Here is a 15,967-nt window from a genome sequence, read left to right as displayed (position 1 = left end):
TCCAATATTATTACTGACAGGGATTAAATAGATGATGACGTCATAGTATCCCTTCAAATAGCTTGACTTTGATGGAGCAAGAGCCTACGACCATACCATGCTGAATATACCGGTTCTCGTCCGATCACCGAAGTCAAGCAGCATAGGGCTCGGTTAGTACTTGGATGGGAGACCGCCTGGGAATACCGGGTGTTGTAGGCATTTTTTGCTTCATGAAATGCCCCTTTATTCATTTTTTCATTTTAAGTCGTTGGTATTTGTTTTCCTTTATAGTATCACTTTTGTCTCCTTTTTTGTTGTCTTTTTCGTCTCCTTCGTCACCCTTTTTAATAGAGCAGGAATAAACTTTTCGCTTGATGTCCGACATTCAAGGCAATGATGAAAGTCGTTTGTTTGCAAGCACAGGGTCTCCAAGAGACGAGGCGCGCAGTTCAAGGCCTACACCATCATGTGAATTGTTGCGTCACACACAGGTGCGCATCCAAGAAAAAAAACACGACAATATCTCCAAATTATCGTAGGTAGGCATCCGATGGAAACTGAAACAAACCCAATGAAAGATCGGTGGAATGACTGAAGACATCAATCAACCAATATTATTACTGACAGGGATTAAATAGATGATGACGTCATAGTATCCCTTCAAATAGCTTGACTTTGATGGAGCAAGAGCCTACGACCATACCATGCTGAATATACCGGTTCTCGTCCGATCACCGAAGTCAAGCAGCATAGGGCTCGGTTAGTACTTGGATGGGAGACCGCCTGGGAATACCGGGTGTTGTAGGCATTTTTTGCTTCATGAAATGCCCCTTTATTCATTTTTTCATTTTAAGTCGTTGGTATTTGTTTTCCTTTATAGTATCACTTTTGTCTCCTTTTTTGTTGTCTTTTTCGTCTCCTTCGTCACCCTTTTTAATAGAGCAGGAATAAACTTTTCGCTTGATGTCCGACATTCAAGGCAATGATGAAAGTCGTTTGTTTGCAAGCACAGGGTCTCCAAGAGACGAGGCGCGCAGTTCAAGGCCTACACCATCATGTGAATTGTTGCGTCACACACAGGTGCGCATCCAAGAAAAAAAACACGACAATATCTCCAAATTATCGTAGGTAGGCATCCGATGGAAACTGAAACAAACCCAATGAAAGATCGGTGGAATGACTGAAGACATCAATCAACCAATATTATTACTGACAGGGATTAAATAGATGATGACGTCATAGTATCCCTTCAAATAGCTTGACTTTGATGGAGCAAGAGCCTACGACCATACCATGCTGAATATACCGGTTCTCGTCCGATCACCGAAGTCAAGCAGCATAGGGCTCGGTTAGTACTTGGATGGGAGACCGCCTGGGAATACCGGGTGTTGTAGGCATTTTTTGCTTCATGAAATGCCCCTTTATTCATTTTTTCATTTTAAGTCGTTGGTATTTGTTTTCCTTTATAGTATCACTTTTGTCTCCTTTTTTGTTGTCTTTTTCGTCTCCTTCGTCACCCTTTTTAATAGAGCAGGAATAAACTTTTCGCTTGATGTCCGACATTCAAGGCAATGATGAAAGTCGTTTGTTTGCAAGCACAGGGTCTCCAAGAGACGAGGCGCGCAGTTCAAGGCCTACACCATCATGTGAATTGTTGCGTCACACACAGGTGCGCATCCAAGAAAAAAAACACGACAATATCTCCAAATTATCGTAGGTAGGCATCCGATGGAAACTGAAACAAACCCAATGAAAGATCGGTGGAATGACTGAAGACATCAATCAACCAATATTATTACTGACAGGGATTAAATAGATGATGACGTCATAGTATCCCTTCAAATAGCTTGACTTTGATGGAGCAAGAGCCTACGACCATACCATGCTGAATATACCGGTTCTCGTCCGATCACCGAAGTCAAGCAGCATAGGGCTCGGTTAGTACTTGGATGGGAGACCGCCTGGGAATACCGGGTGTTGTAGGCATTTTTTGCTTCATGAAATGCCCCTTTATTCATTTTTTCATTTTAAGTCGTTGGTATTTGTTTTCCTTTATAGTATCACTTTTGTCTCCTTTTTTGTTGTCTTTTTCGTCTCCTTCGTCACCCTTTTTAATAGAGCAGGAATAAACTTTTCGCTTGATGTCCGACATTCAAGGCAATGATGAAAGTCGTTTGTTTGCAAGCACAGGGTCTCCAAGAGACGAGGCGCGCAGTTCAAGGCCTACACCATCATGTGAATTGTTGCGTCACACACAGGTGCGCATCCAAGAAAAAAAACACGACAATATCTCCAAATTATCGTAGGTAGGCATCCGATGGAAACTGAAACAAACCCAATGAAAGATCGGTGGAATGACTGAAGACATCAATCAACCAATATTATTACTGACAGGGATTAAATAGATGATGACGTCATAGTATCCCTTCAAATAGCTTGACTTTGATGGAGCAAGAGCCTACGACCATACCATGCTGAATATACCGGTTCTCGTCCGATCACCGAAGTCAAGCAGCATAGGGCTCGGTTAGTACTTGGATGGGAGACCGCCTGGGAATACCGGGTGTTGTAGGCATTTTTTGCTTCATGAAATGCCCCTTTATTCATTTTTTCATTTTAAGTCGTTGGTATTTGTTTTCCTTTATAGTATCACTTTTGTCTCCTTTTTTGTTGTCTTTTTCGTCTCCTTCGTCACCCTTTTTAATAGAGCAGGAATAAACTTTTCGCTTGATGTCCGACATTCAAGGCAATGATGAAAGTCGTTTGTTTGCAAGCACAGGGTCTCCAAGAGACGAGGCGCGCAGTTCAAGGCCTACACCATCATGTGAATTGTTGCGTCACACACAGGTGCGCATCCAAGAAAAAAAACACGACAATATCTCCAAATTATCGTAGGTAGGCATCCGATGGAAACTGAAACAAACCCAATGAAAGATCGGTGGAATGACTGAAGACATCAATCAACCAATATTATTACTGACAGGGATTAAATAGATGATGACGTCATAGTATCCCTTCAAATAGCTTGACTTTGATGGAGCAAGAGCCTACGACCATACCATGCTGAATATACCGGTTCTCGTCCGATCACCGAAGTCAAGCAGCATAGGGCTCGGTTAGTACTTGGATGGGAGACCGCCTGGGAATACCGGGTGTTGTAGGCATTTTTTGCTTCATGAAATGCCCCTTTATTCATTTTTTCATTTTAAGTCGTTGGTATTTGTTTTCCTTTATAGTATCACTTTTGTCTCCTTTTTTGTTGTCTTTTTCGTCTCCTTCGTCACCCTTTTTAATAGAGCAGGAATAAACTTTTCGCTTGATGTCCGACATTCAAGGCAATGATGAAAGTCGTTTGTTTGCAAGCACAGGGTCTCCAAGAGACGAGGCGCGCAGTTCAAGGCCTACACCATCATGTGAATTGTTGCGTCACACACAGGTGCGCATCCAAGAAAAAAAACACGACAATATCTCCAAATTATCGTAGGTAGGCATCCGATGGAAACTGAAACAAACCCAATGAAAGATCGGTGGAATGACTGAAGACATCAATCAACCAATATTATTACTGACAGGGATTAAATAGATGATGACGTCATAGTATCCCTTCAAATAGCTTGACTTTGATGGAGCAAGAGCCTACGACCATACCATGCTGAATATACCGGTTCTCGTCCGATCACCGAAGTCAAGCAGCATAGGGCTCGGTTAGTACTTGGATGGGAGACCGCCTGGGAATACCGGGTGTTGTAGGCATTTTTTGCTTCATGAAATGCCCCTTTATTCATTTTTTCATTTTAAGTCGTTGGTATTTGTTTTCCTTTATAGTATCACTTTTGTCTCCTTTTTTGTTGTCTTTTTCGTCTCCTTCGTCACCCTTTTTAATAGAGCAGGAATAAACTTTTCGCTTGATGTCCGACATTCAAGGCAATGATGAAAGTCGTTTGTTTGCAAGCACAGGGTCTCCAAGAGACGAGGCGCGCAGTTCAAGGCCTACACCATCATGTGAATTGTTGCGTCACACACAGGTGCGCATCCAAGAAAAAAAACACGACAATATCTCCAAATTATCGTAGGTAGGCATCCGATGGAAACTGAAACAAACCCAATGAAAGATCGGTGGAATGACTGAAGACATCAATCAACCAATATTATTACTGACAGGGATTAAATAGATGATGACGTCATAGTATCCCTTCAAATAGCTTGACTTTGATGGAGCAAGAGCCTACGACCATACCATGCTGAATATACCGGTTCTCGTCCGATCACCGAAGTCAAGCAGCATAGGGCTCGGTTAGTACTTGGATGGGAGACCGCCTGGGAATACCGGGTGTTGTAGGCATTTTTTGCTTCATGAAATGCCCCTTTATTCATTTTTTCATTTTAAGTCGTTGGTATTTGTTTTCCTTTATAGTATCACTTTTGTCTCCTTTTTTGTTGTCTTTTTCGTCTCCTTCGTCACCCTTTTTAATAGAGCAGGAATAAACTTTTCGCTTGATGTCCGACATTCAAGGCAATGATGAAAGTCGTTTGTTTGCAAGCACAGGGTCTCCAAGAGACGAGGCGCGCAGTTCAAGGCCTACACCATCATGTGAATTGTTGCGTCACACACAGGTGCGCATCCAAGAAAAAAAACACGACAATATCTCCAAATTATCGTAGGTAGGCATCCGATGGAAACTGAAACAAACCCAATGAAAGATCGGTGGAATGACTGAAGACATCAATCAACCAATATTATTACTGACAGGGATTAAATAGATGATGACGTCATAGTATCCCTTCAAATAGCTTGACTTTGATGGAGCAAGAGCCTACGACCATACCATGCTGAATATACCGGTTCTCGTCCGATCACCGAAGTCAAGCAGCATAGGGCTCGGTTAGTACTTGGATGGGAGACCGCCTGGGAATACCGGGTGTTGTAGGCATTTTTTGCTTCATGAAATGCCCCTTTATTCATTTTTTCATTTTAAGTCGTTGGTATTTGTTTTCCTTTATAGTATCACTTTTGTCTCCTTTTTTGTTGTCTTTTTCGTCTCCTTCGTCACCCTTTTTAATAGAGCAGGAATAAACTTTTCGCTTGATGTCCGACATTCAAGGCAATGATGAAAGTCGTTTGTTTGCAAGCACAGGGTCTCCAAGAGACGAGGCGCGCAGTTCAAGGCCTACACCATCATGTGAATTGTTGCGTCACACACAGGTGCGCATCCAAGAAAAAAAACACGACAATATCTCCAAATTATCGTAGGTAGGCATCCGATGGAAACTGAAACAAACCCAATGAAAGATCGGTGGAATGACTGAAGACATCAATCAACCAATATTATTACTGACAGGGATTAAATAGATGATGACGTCATAGTATCCCTTCAAATAGCTTGACTTTGATGGAGCAAGAGCCTACGACCATACCATGCTGAATATACCGGTTCTCGTCCGATCACCGAAGTCAAGCAGCATAGGGCTCGGTTAGTACTTGGATGGGAGACCGCCTGGGAATACCGGGTGTTGTAGGCATTTTTTGCTTCATGAAATGCCCCTTTATTCATTTTTTCATTTTAAGTCGTTGGTATTTGTTTTCCTTTATAGTATCACTTTTGTCTCCTTTTTTGTTGTCTTTTTCGTCTCCTTCGTCACCCTTTTTAATAGAGCAGGAATAAACTTTTCGCTTGATGTCCGACATTCAAGGCAATGATGAAAGTCGTTTGTTTGCAAGCACAGGGTCTCCAAGAGACGAGGCGCGCAGTTCAAGGCCTACACCATCATGTGAATTGTTGCGTCACACACAGGTGCGCATCCAAGAAAAAAAACACGACAATATCTCCAAATTATCGTAGGTAGGCATCCGATGGAAACTGAAACAAACCCAATGAAAGATCGGTGGAATGACTGAAGACATCAATCAACCAATATTATTACTGACAGGGATTAAATAGATGATGACGTCATAGTATCCCTTCAAATAGCTTGACTTTGATGGAGCAAGAGCCTACGACCATACCATGCTGAATATACCGGTTCTCGTCCGATCACCGAAGTCAAGCAGCATAGGGCTCGGTTAGTACTTGGATGGGAGACCGCCTGGGAATACCGGGTGTTGTAGGCATTTTTTGCTTCATGAAATGCCCCTTTATTCATTTTTTCATTTTAAGTCGTTGGTATTTGTTTTCCTTTATAGTATCACTTTTGTCTCCTTTTTTGTTGTCTTTTTCGTCTCCTTCGTCACCCTTTTTAATAGAGCAGGAATAAACTTTTCGCTTGATGTCCGACATTCAAGGCAATGATGAAAGTCGTTTGTTTGCAAGCACAGGGTCTCCAAGAGACGAGGCGCGCAGTTCAAGGCCTACACCATCATGTGAATTGTTGCGTCACACACAGGTGCGCATCCAAGAAAAAAAACACGACAATATCTCCAAATTATCGTAGGTAGGCATCCGATGGAAACTGAAACAAACCCAATGAAAGATCGGTGGAATGACTGAAGACATCAATCAACCAATATTATTACTGACAGGGATTAAATAGATGATGACGTCATAGTATCCCTTCAAATAGCTTGACTTTGATGGAGCAAGAGCCTACGACCATACCATGCTGAATATACCGGTTCTCGTCCGATCACCGAAGTCAAGCAGCATAGGGCTCGGTTAGTACTTGGATGGGAGACCGCCTGGGAATACCGGGTGTTGTAGGCATTTTTTGCTTCATGAAATGCCCCTTTATTCATTTTTTCATTTTAAGTCGTTGGTATTTGTTTTCCTTTATAGTATCACTTTTGTCTCCTTTTTTGTTGTCTTTTTCGTCTCCTTCGTCACCCTTTTTAATAGAGCAGGAATAAACTTTTCGCTTGATGTCCGACATTCAAGGCAATGATGAAAGTCGTTTGTTTGCAAGCACAGGGTCTCCAAGAGACGAGGCGCGCAGTTCAAGGCCTACACCATCATGTGAATTGTTGCGTCACACACAGGTGCGCATCCAAGAAAAAAAACACGACAATATCTCCAAATTATCGTAGGTAGGCATCCGATGGAAACTGAAACAAACCCAATGAAAGATCGGTGGAATGACTGAAGACATCAATCAACCAATATTATTACTGACAGGGATTAAATAGATGATGACGTCATAGTATCCCTTCAAATAGCTTGACTTTGATGGAGCAAGAGCCTACGACCATACCATGCTGAATATACCGGTTCTCGTCCGATCACCGAAGTCAAGCAGCATAGGGCTCGGTTAGTACTTGGATGGGAGACCGCCTGGGAATACCGGGTGTTGTAGGCATTTTTTGCTTCATGAAATGCCCCTTTATTCATTTTTTCATTTTAAGTCGTTGGTATTTGTTTTCCTTTATAGTATCACTTTTGTCTCCTTTTTTGTTGTCTTTTTCGTCTCCTTCGTCACCCTTTTTAATAGAGCAGGAATAAACTTTTCGCTTGATGTCCGACATTCAAGGCAATGATGAAAGTCGTTTGTTTGCAAGCACAGGGTCTCCAAGAGACGAGGCGCGCAGTTCAAGGCCTACACCATCATGTGAATTGTTGCGTCACACACAGGTGCGCATCCAAGAAAAAAAACACGACAATATCTCCAAATTATCGTAGGTAGGCATCCGATGGAAACTGAAACAAACCCAATGAAAGATCGGTGGAATGACTGAAGACATCAATCAACCAATATTATTACTGACAGGGATTAAATAGATGATGACGTCATAGTATCCCTTCAAATAGCTTGACTTTGATGGAGCAAGAGCCTACGACCATACCATGCTGAATATACCGGTTCTCGTCCGATCACCGAAGTCAAGCAGCATAGGGCTCGGTTAGTACTTGGATGGGAGACCGCCTGGGAATACCGGGTGTTGTAGGCATTTTTTGCTTCATGAAATGCCCCTTTATTCATTTTTTCATTTTAAGTCGTTGGTATTTGTTTTCCTTTATAGTATCACTTTTGTCTCCTTTTTTGTTGTCTTTTTCGTCTCCTTCGTCACCCTTTTTAATAGAGCAGGAATAAACTTTTCGCTTGATGTCCGACATTCAAGGCAATGATGAAAGTCGTTTGTTTGCAAGCACAGGGTCTCCAAGAGACGAGGCGCGCAGTTCAAGGCCTACACCATCATGTGAATTGTTGCGTCACACACAGGTGCGCATCCAAGAAAAAAAACACGACAATATCTCCAAATTATCGTAGGTAGGCATCCGATGGAAACTGAAACAAACCCAATGAAAGATCGGTGGAATGACTGAAGACATCAATCAACCAATATTATTACTGACAGGGATTAAATAGATGATGACGTCATAGTATCCCTTCAAATAGCTTGACTTTGATGGAGCAAGAGCCTACGACCATACCATGCTGAATATACCGGTTCTCGTCCGATCACCGAAGTCAAGCAGCATAGGGCTCGGTTAGTACTTGGATGGGAGACCGCCTGGGAATACCGGGTGTTGTAGGCATTTTTTGCTTCATGAAATGCCCCTTTATTCATTTTTTCATTTTAAGTCGTTGGTATTTGTTTTCCTTTATAGTATCACTTTTGTCTCCTTTTTTGTTGTCTTTTTCGTCTCCTTCGTCACCCTTTTTAATAGAGCAGGAATAAACTTTTCGCTTGATGTCCGACATTCAAGGCAATGATGAAAGTCGTTTGTTTGCAAGCACAGGGTCTCCAAGAGACGAGGCGCGCAGTTCAAGGCCTACACCATCATGTGAATTGTTGCGTCACACACAGGTGCGCATCCAAGAAAAAAAACACGACAATATCTCCAAATTATCGTAGGTAGGCATCCGATGGAAACTGAAACAAACCCAATGAAAGATCGGTGGAATGACTGAAGACATCAATCAACCAATATTATTACTGACAGGGATTAAATAGATGATGACGTCATAGTATCCCTTCAAATAGCTTGACTTTGATGGAGCAAGAGCCTACGACCATACCATGCTGAATATACCGGTTCTCGTCCGATCACCGAAGTCAAGCAGCATAGGGCTCGGTTAGTACTTGGATGGGAGACCGCCTGGGAATACCGGGTGTTGTAGGCATTTTTTGCTTCATGAAATGCCCCTTTATTCATTTTTTCATTTTAAGTCGTTGGTATTTGTTTTCCTTTATAGTATCACTTTTGTCTCCTTTTTTGTTGTCTTTTTCGTCTCCTTCGTCACCCTTTTTAATAGAGCAGGAATAAACTTTTCGCTTGATGTCCGACATTCAAGGCAATGATGAAAGTCGTTTGTTTGCAAGCACAGGGTCTCCAAGAGACGAGGCGCGCAGTTCAAGGCCTACACCATCATGTGAATTGTTGCGTCACACACAGGTGCGCATCCAAGAAAAAAAACACGACAATATCTCCAAATTATCGTAGGTAGGCATCCGATGGAAACTGAAACAAACCCAATGAAAGATCGGTGGAATGACTGAAGACATCAATCAACCAATATTATTACTGACAGGGATTAAATAGATGATGACGTCATAGTATCCCTTCAAATAGCTTGACTTTGATGGAGCAAGAGCCTACGACCATACCATGCTGAATATACCGGTTCTCGTCCGATCACCGAAGTCAAGCAGCATAGGGCTCGGTTAGTACTTGGATGGGAGACCGCCTGGGAATACCGGGTGTTGTAGGCATTTTTTGCTTCATGAAATGCCCCTTTATTCATTTTTTCATTTTAAGTCGTTGGTATTTGTTTTCCTTTATAGTATCACTTTTGTCTCCTTTTTTGTTGTCTTTTTCGTCTCCTTCGTCACCCTTTTTAATAGAGCAGGAATAAACTTTTCGCTTGATGTCCGACATTCAAGGCAATGATGAAAGTCGTTTGTTTGCAAGCACAGGGTCTCCAAGAGACGAGGCGCGCAGTTCAAGGCCTACACCATCATGTGAATTGTTGCGTCACACACAGGTGCGCATCCAAGAAAAAAAACACGACAATATCTCCAAATTATCGTAGGTAGGCATCCGATGGAAACTGAAACAAACCCAATGAAAGATCGGTGGAATGACTGAAGACATCAATCAACCAATATTATTACTGACAGGGATTAAATAGATGATGACGTCATAGTATCCCTTCAAATAGCTTGACTTTGATGGAGCAAGAGCCTACGACCATACCATGCTGAATATACCGGTTCTCGTCCGATCACCGAAGTCAAGCAGCATAGGGCTCGGTTAGTACTTGGATGGGAGACCGCCTGGGAATACCGGGTGTTGTAGGCATTTTTTGCTTCATGAAATGCCCCTTTATTCATTTTTTCATTTTAAGTCGTTGGTATTTGTTTTCCTTTATAGTATCACTTTTGTCTCCTTTTTTGTTGTCTTTTTCGTCTCCTTCGTCACCCTTTTTAATAGAGCAGGAATAAACTTTTCGCTTGATGTCCGACATTCAAGGCAATGATGAAAGTCGTTTGTTTGCAAGCACAGGGTCTCCAAGAGACGAGGCGCGCAGTTCAAGGCCTACACCATCATGTGAATTGTTGCGTCACACACAGGTGCGCATCCAAGAAAAAAAACACGACAATATCTCCAAATTATCGTAGGTAGGCATCCGATGGAAACTGAAACAAACCCAATGAAAGATCGGTGGAATGACTGAAGACATCAATCAACCAATATTATTACTGACAGGGATTAAATAGATGATGACGTCATAGTATCCCTTCAAATAGCTTGACTTTGATGGAGCAAGAGCCTACGACCATACCATGCTGAATATACCGGTTCTCGTCCGATCACCGAAGTCAAGCAGCATAGGGCTCGGTTAGTACTTGGATGGGAGACCGCCTGGGAATACCGGGTGTTGTAGGCATTTTTTGCTTCATGAAATGCCCCTTTATTCATTTTTTCATTTTAAGTCGTTGGTATTTGTTTTCCTTTATAGTATCACTTTTGTCTCCTTTTTTGTTGTCTTTTTCGTCTCCTTCGTCACCCTTTTTAATAGAGCAGGAATAAACTTTTCGCTTGATGTCCGACATTCAAGGCAATGATGAAAGTCGTTTGTTTGCAAGCACAGGGTCTCCAAGAGACGAGGCGCGCAGTTCAAGGCCTACACCATCATGTGAATTGTTGCGTCACACACAGGTGCGCATCCAAGAAAAAAAACACGACAATATCTCCAAATTATCGTAGGTAGGCATCCGATGGAAACTGAAACAAACCCAATGAAAGATCGGTGGAATGACTGAAGACATCAATCAACCAATATTATTACTGACAGGGATTAAATAGATGATGACGTCATAGTATCCCTTCAAATAGCTTGACTTTGATGGAGCAAGAGCCTACGACCATACCATGCTGAATATACCGGTTCTCGTCCGATCACCGAAGTCAAGCAGCATAGGGCTCGGTTAGTACTTGGATGGGAGACCGCCTGGGAATACCGGGTGTTGTAGGCATTTTTTGCTTCATGAAATGCCCCTTTATTCATTTTTTCATTTTAAGTCGTTGGTATTTGTTTTCCTTTATAGTATCACTTTTGTCTCCTTTTTTGTTGTCTTTTTCGTCTCCTTCGTCACCCTTTTTAATAGAGCAGGAATAAACTTTTCGCTTGATGTCCGACATTCAAGGCAATGATGAAAGTCGTTTGTTTGCAAGCACAGGGTCTCCAAGAGACGAGGCGCGCAGTTCAAGGCCTACACCATCATGTGAATTGTTGCGTCACACACAGGTGCGCATCCAAGAAAAAAAACACGACAATATCTCCAAATTATCGTAGGTAGGCATCCGATGGAAACTGAAACAAACCCAATGAAAGATCGGTGGAATGACTGAAGACATCAATCAACCAATATTATTACTGACAGGGATTAAATAGATGATGACGTCATAGTATCCCTTCAAATAGCTTGACTTTGATGGAGCAAGAGCCTACGACCATACCATGCTGAATATACCGGTTCTCGTCCGATCACCGAAGTCAAGCAGCATAGGGCTCGGTTAGTACTTGGATGGGAGACCGCCTGGGAATACCGGGTGTTGTAGGCATTTTTTGCTTCATGAAATGCCCCTTTATTCATTTTTTCATTTTAAGTCGTTGGTATTTGTTTTCCTTTATAGTATCACTTTTGTCTCCTTTTTTGTTGTCTTTTTCGTCTCCTTCGTCACCCTTTTTAATAGAGCAGGAATAAACTTTTCGCTTGATGTCCGACATTCAAGGCAATGATGAAAGTCGTTTGTTTGCAAGCACAGGGTCTCCAAGAGACGAGGCGCGCAGTTCAAGGCCTACACCATCATGTGAATTGTTGCGTCACACACAGGTGCGCATCCAAGAAAAAAAACACGACAATATCTCCAAATTATCGTAGGTAGGCATCCGATGGAAACTGAAACAAACCCAATGAAAGATCGGTGGAATGACTGAAGACATCAATCAACCAATATTATTACTGACAGGGATTAAATAGATGATGACGTCATAGTATCCCTTCAAATAGCTTGACTTTGATGGAGCAAGAGCCTACGACCATACCATGCTGAATATACCGGTTCTCGTCCGATCACCGAAGTCAAGCAGCATAGGGCTCGGTTAGTACTTGGATGGGAGACCGCCTGGGAATACCGGGTGTTGTAGGCATTTTTTGCTTCATGAAATGCCCCTTTATTCATTTTTTCATTTTAAGTCGTTGGTATTTGTTTTCCTTTATAGTATCACTTTTGTCTCCTTTTTTGTTGTCTTTTTCGTCTCCTTCGTCACCCTTTTTAATAGAGCAGGAATAAACTTTTCGCTTGATGTCCGACATTCAAGGCAATGATGAAAGTCGTTTGTTTGCAAGCACAGGGTCTCCAAGAGACGAGGCGCGCAGTTCAAGGCCTACACCATCATGTGAATTGTTGCGTCACACACAGGTGCGCATCCAAGAAAAAAAACACGACAATATCTCCAAATTATCGTAGGTAGGCATCCGATGGAAACTGAAACAAACCCAATGAAAGATCGGTGGAATGACTGAAGACATCAATCAACCAATATTATTACTGACAGGGATTAAATAGATGATGACGTCATAGTATCCCTTCAAATAGCTTGACTTTGATGGAGCAAGAGCCTACGACCATACCATGCTGAATATACCGGTTCTCGTCCGATCACCGAAGTCAAGCAGCATAGGGCTCGGTTAGTACTTGGATGGGAGACCGCCTGGGAATACCGGGTGTTGTAGGCATTTTTTGCTTCATGAAATGCCCCTTTATTCATTTTTTCATTTTAAGTCGTTGGTATTTGTTTTCCTTTATAGTATCACTTTTGTCTCCTTTTTTGTTGTCTTTTTCGTCTCCTTCGTCACCCTTTTTAATAGAGCAGGAATAAACTTTTCGCTTGATGTCCGACATTCAAGGCAATGATGAAAGTCGTTTGTTTGCAAGCACAGGGTCTCCAAGAGACGAGGCGCGCAGTTCAAGGCCTACACCATCATGTGAATTGTTGCGTCACACACAGGTGCGCATCCAAGAAAAAAAACACGACAATATCTCCAAATTATCGTAGGTAGGCATCCGATGGAAACTGAAACAAACCCAATGAAAGATCGGTGGAATGACTGAAGACATCAATCAACCAATATTATTACTGACAGGGATTAAATAGATGATGACGTCATAGTATCCCTTCAAATAGCTTGACTTTGATGGAGCAAGAGCCTACGACCATACCATGCTGAATATACCGGTTCTCGTCCGATCACCGAAGTCAAGCAGCATAGGGCTCGGTTAGTACTTGGATGGGAGACCGCCTGGGAATACCGGGTGTTGTAGGCATTTTTTGCTTCATGAAATGCCCCTTTATTCATTTTTTCATTTTAAGTCGTTGGTATTTGTTTTCCTTTATAGTATCACTTTTGTCTCCTTTTTTGTTGTCTTTTTCGTCTCCTTCGTCACCCTTTTTAATAGAGCAGGAATAAACTTTTCGCTTGATGTCCGACATTCAAGGCAATGATGAAAGTCGTTTGTTTGCAAGCACAGGGTCTCCAAGAGACGAGGCGCGCAGTTCAAGGCCTACACCATCATGTGAATTGTTGCGTCACACACAGGTGCGCATCCAAGAAAAAAAACACGACAATATCTCCAAATTATCGTAGGTAGGCATCCGATGGAAACTGAAACAAACCCAATGAAAGATCGGTGGAATGACTGAAGACATCAATCAACCAATATTATTACTGACAGGGATTAAATAGATGATGACGTCATAGTATCCCTTCAAATAGCTTGACTTTGATGGAGCAAGAGCCTACGACCATACCATGCTGAATATACCGGTTCTCGTCCGATCACCGAAGTCAAGCAGCATAGGGCTCGGTTAGTACTTGGATGGGAGACCGCCTGGGAATACCGGGTGTTGTAGGCATTTTTTGCTTCATGAAATGCCCCTTTATTCATTTTTTCATTTTAAGTCGTTGGTATTTGTTTTCCTTTATAGTATCACTTTTGTCTCCTTTTTTGTTGTCTTTTTCGTCTCCTTCGTCACCCTTTTTAATAGAGCAGGAATAAACTTTTCGCTTGATGTCCGACATTCAAGGCAATGATGAAAGTCGTTTGTTTGCAAGCACAGGGTCTCCAAGAGACGAGGCGCGCAGTTCAAGGCCTACACCATCATGTGAATTGTTGCGTCACACACAGGTGCGCATCCAAGAAAAAAAACACGACAATATCTCCAAATTATCGTAGGTAGGCATCCGATGGAAACTGAAACAAACCCAATGAAAGATCGGTGGAATGACTGAAGACATCAATCAACCAATATTATTACTGACAGGGATTAAATAGATGATGACGTCATAGTATCCCTTCAAATAGCTTGACTTTGATGGAGCAAGAGCCTACGACCATACCATGCTGAATATACCGGTTCTCGTCCGATCACCGAAGTCAAGCAGCATAGGGCTCGGTTAGTACTTGGATGGGAGACCGCCTGGGAATACCGGGTGTTGTAGGCATTTTTTGCTTCATGAAATGCCCCTTTATTCATTTTTTCATTTTAAGTCGTTGGTATTTGTTTTCCTTTATAGTATCACTTTTGTCTCCTTTTTTGTTGTCTTTTTCGTCTCCTTCGTCACCCTTTTTAATAGAGCAGGAATAAACTTTTCGCTTGATGTCCGACATTCAAGGCAATGATGAAAGTCGTTTGTTTGCAAGCACAGGGTCTCCAAGAGACGAGGCGCGCAGTTCAAGGCCTACACCATCATGTGAATTGTTGCGTCACACACAGGTGCGCATCCAAGAAAAAAAACACGACAATATCTCCAAATTATCGTAGGTAGGCATCCGATGGAAACTGAAACAAACCCAATGAAAGATCGGTGGAATGACTGAAGACATCAATCAACCAATATTATTACTGACAGGGATTAAATAGATGATGACGTCATAGTATCCCTTCAAATAGCTTGACTTTGATGGAGCAAGAGCCTACGACCATACCATGCTGAATATACCGGTTCTCGTCCGATCACCGAAGTCAAGCAGCATAGGGCTCGGTTAGTACTTGGATGGGAGACCGCCTGGGAATACCGGGTGTTGTAGGCATTTTTTGCTTCATGAAATGCCCCTTTATTCATTTTTTCATTTTAAGTCGTTGGTATTTGTTTTCCTTTATAGTATCACTTTTGTCTCCTTTTTTGTTGTCTTTTTCGTCTCCTTCGTCACCCTTTTTAATAGAGCAGGAATAAACTTTTCGCTTGATGTCCGACATTCAAGGCAATGATGAAAGTCGTTTGTTTGCAAGCACAGGGTCTCCAAGAGACGAGGCGCGCAGTTCAAGGCCTACACCATCATGTGAATTGTTGCGTCACACACAGGTGCGCATCCAAGAAAAAAAACACGACAATATCTCCAAATTATCGTAGGTAGGCATCCGATGGAAACTGAAACAAACCCAATGAAAGATCGGTGGAATGACTGAAGACATCAATCAACCAATATTATTACTGACAGGGATTAAATAGATGATGACGTCATAGTATCCCTTCAAATAGCTT

At 42.2% G+C, this 15,967-nt stretch overlaps 27 non-coding genes across 27 annotated transcripts; all 27 read left to right on the top strand.

Annotated features, from left to right (window-relative positions):
• The first annotated feature begins 82 nt into the window (after positions 1 to 82).
• LOC135158695 (5S ribosomal RNA) lies at positions 83 to 201 on the top strand. The gene has a single exon (XR_010297461.1). It is a non-coding gene; the product is annotated as a 5S ribosomal RNA (ribosomal RNA).
• Positions 202 to 671: 470 nt separating this feature from the next.
• LOC135158694 (5S ribosomal RNA) lies at positions 672 to 790 on the top strand. The gene has a single exon (XR_010297460.1). It is a non-coding gene; the product is annotated as a 5S ribosomal RNA (ribosomal RNA).
• A 470-nt stretch (positions 791 to 1,260) lies between these two features.
• Positions 1,261 to 1,379, top strand: LOC135158693 (5S ribosomal RNA). The gene has a single exon (XR_010297459.1). It is a non-coding gene; the product is annotated as a 5S ribosomal RNA (ribosomal RNA).
• Positions 1,380 to 1,849: 470 nt separating this feature from the next.
• Positions 1,850 to 1,968, top strand: LOC135158692 (5S ribosomal RNA). The gene has a single exon (XR_010297458.1). It is a non-coding gene; the product is annotated as a 5S ribosomal RNA (ribosomal RNA).
• A 470-nt stretch (positions 1,969 to 2,438) lies between these two features.
• LOC135158691 (5S ribosomal RNA) lies at positions 2,439 to 2,557 on the top strand. Its single transcript, XR_010297457.1, has one exon. It is a non-coding gene; the product is annotated as a 5S ribosomal RNA (ribosomal RNA).
• A 470-nt stretch (positions 2,558 to 3,027) lies between these two features.
• Positions 3,028 to 3,146, top strand: LOC135158690 (5S ribosomal RNA). Its single transcript, XR_010297456.1, has one exon. It is a non-coding gene; the product is annotated as a 5S ribosomal RNA (ribosomal RNA).
• A 470-nt stretch (positions 3,147 to 3,616) lies between these two features.
• Positions 3,617 to 3,735, top strand: LOC135158689 (5S ribosomal RNA). Its single transcript, XR_010297455.1, has one exon. It is a non-coding gene; the product is annotated as a 5S ribosomal RNA (ribosomal RNA).
• Positions 3,736 to 4,205: 470 nt separating this feature from the next.
• On the top strand, positions 4,206 to 4,324 carry LOC135158687 (5S ribosomal RNA). The gene has a single exon (XR_010297453.1). It is a non-coding gene; the product is annotated as a 5S ribosomal RNA (ribosomal RNA).
• Positions 4,325 to 4,794: 470 nt separating this feature from the next.
• On the top strand, positions 4,795 to 4,913 carry LOC135158686 (5S ribosomal RNA). Its single transcript, XR_010297452.1, has one exon. It is a non-coding gene; the product is annotated as a 5S ribosomal RNA (ribosomal RNA).
• A 470-nt stretch (positions 4,914 to 5,383) lies between these two features.
• LOC135158685 (5S ribosomal RNA) lies at positions 5,384 to 5,502 on the top strand. The gene has a single exon (XR_010297451.1). It is a non-coding gene; the product is annotated as a 5S ribosomal RNA (ribosomal RNA).
• Positions 5,503 to 5,972: 470 nt separating this feature from the next.
• On the top strand, positions 5,973 to 6,091 carry LOC135158684 (5S ribosomal RNA). Its single transcript, XR_010297450.1, has one exon. It is a non-coding gene; the product is annotated as a 5S ribosomal RNA (ribosomal RNA).
• A 470-nt stretch (positions 6,092 to 6,561) lies between these two features.
• On the top strand, positions 6,562 to 6,680 carry LOC135158683 (5S ribosomal RNA). The gene has a single exon (XR_010297449.1). It is a non-coding gene; the product is annotated as a 5S ribosomal RNA (ribosomal RNA).
• Positions 6,681 to 7,150: 470 nt separating this feature from the next.
• LOC135158681 (5S ribosomal RNA) lies at positions 7,151 to 7,269 on the top strand. The gene has a single exon (XR_010297447.1). It is a non-coding gene; the product is annotated as a 5S ribosomal RNA (ribosomal RNA).
• A 470-nt stretch (positions 7,270 to 7,739) lies between these two features.
• Positions 7,740 to 7,858, top strand: LOC135158680 (5S ribosomal RNA). The gene has a single exon (XR_010297446.1). It is a non-coding gene; the product is annotated as a 5S ribosomal RNA (ribosomal RNA).
• A 470-nt stretch (positions 7,859 to 8,328) lies between these two features.
• On the top strand, positions 8,329 to 8,447 carry LOC135158679 (5S ribosomal RNA). Its single transcript, XR_010297445.1, has one exon. It is a non-coding gene; the product is annotated as a 5S ribosomal RNA (ribosomal RNA).
• A 470-nt stretch (positions 8,448 to 8,917) lies between these two features.
• On the top strand, positions 8,918 to 9,036 carry LOC135158678 (5S ribosomal RNA). The gene has a single exon (XR_010297444.1). It is a non-coding gene; the product is annotated as a 5S ribosomal RNA (ribosomal RNA).
• A 470-nt stretch (positions 9,037 to 9,506) lies between these two features.
• Positions 9,507 to 9,625, top strand: LOC135158677 (5S ribosomal RNA). The gene has a single exon (XR_010297443.1). It is a non-coding gene; the product is annotated as a 5S ribosomal RNA (ribosomal RNA).
• A 470-nt stretch (positions 9,626 to 10,095) lies between these two features.
• LOC135158675 (5S ribosomal RNA) lies at positions 10,096 to 10,214 on the top strand. Its single transcript, XR_010297441.1, has one exon. It is a non-coding gene; the product is annotated as a 5S ribosomal RNA (ribosomal RNA).
• A 470-nt stretch (positions 10,215 to 10,684) lies between these two features.
• Positions 10,685 to 10,803, top strand: LOC135158674 (5S ribosomal RNA). Its single transcript, XR_010297440.1, has one exon. It is a non-coding gene; the product is annotated as a 5S ribosomal RNA (ribosomal RNA).
• Positions 10,804 to 11,273: 470 nt separating this feature from the next.
• On the top strand, positions 11,274 to 11,392 carry LOC135158673 (5S ribosomal RNA). The gene has a single exon (XR_010297439.1). It is a non-coding gene; the product is annotated as a 5S ribosomal RNA (ribosomal RNA).
• A 470-nt stretch (positions 11,393 to 11,862) lies between these two features.
• On the top strand, positions 11,863 to 11,981 carry LOC135158672 (5S ribosomal RNA). The gene has a single exon (XR_010297438.1). It is a non-coding gene; the product is annotated as a 5S ribosomal RNA (ribosomal RNA).
• Positions 11,982 to 12,451: 470 nt separating this feature from the next.
• Positions 12,452 to 12,570, top strand: LOC135158671 (5S ribosomal RNA). Its single transcript, XR_010297437.1, has one exon. It is a non-coding gene; the product is annotated as a 5S ribosomal RNA (ribosomal RNA).
• A 470-nt stretch (positions 12,571 to 13,040) lies between these two features.
• LOC135158670 (5S ribosomal RNA) lies at positions 13,041 to 13,159 on the top strand. Its single transcript, XR_010297436.1, has one exon. It is a non-coding gene; the product is annotated as a 5S ribosomal RNA (ribosomal RNA).
• Positions 13,160 to 13,629: 470 nt separating this feature from the next.
• On the top strand, positions 13,630 to 13,748 carry LOC135158669 (5S ribosomal RNA). Its single transcript, XR_010297435.1, has one exon. It is a non-coding gene; the product is annotated as a 5S ribosomal RNA (ribosomal RNA).
• A 470-nt stretch (positions 13,749 to 14,218) lies between these two features.
• On the top strand, positions 14,219 to 14,337 carry LOC135158668 (5S ribosomal RNA). Its single transcript, XR_010297434.1, has one exon. It is a non-coding gene; the product is annotated as a 5S ribosomal RNA (ribosomal RNA).
• Positions 14,338 to 14,807: 470 nt separating this feature from the next.
• LOC135158667 (5S ribosomal RNA) lies at positions 14,808 to 14,926 on the top strand. The gene has a single exon (XR_010297433.1). It is a non-coding gene; the product is annotated as a 5S ribosomal RNA (ribosomal RNA).
• Positions 14,927 to 15,396: 470 nt separating this feature from the next.
• On the top strand, positions 15,397 to 15,515 carry LOC135158666 (5S ribosomal RNA). Its single transcript, XR_010297432.1, has one exon. It is a non-coding gene; the product is annotated as a 5S ribosomal RNA (ribosomal RNA).
• The last annotated feature ends 452 nt before the right edge of the window (positions 15,516 to 15,967 follow it).

Source organism: Lytechinus pictus, unplaced genomic scaffold (genome assembly GCF_037042905.1).
Source record: "Lytechinus pictus isolate F3 Inbred unplaced genomic scaffold, Lp3.0 scaffold_98, whole genome shotgun sequence".
NCBI classification, from domain to species: domain Eukaryota; kingdom Metazoa; phylum Echinodermata; class Echinoidea; order Temnopleuroida; family Toxopneustidae; genus Lytechinus; species Lytechinus pictus.
Note: the sequence above shows the minus strand (reverse complement) of the source record. Positions and strands in the feature narration are given on the sequence as shown.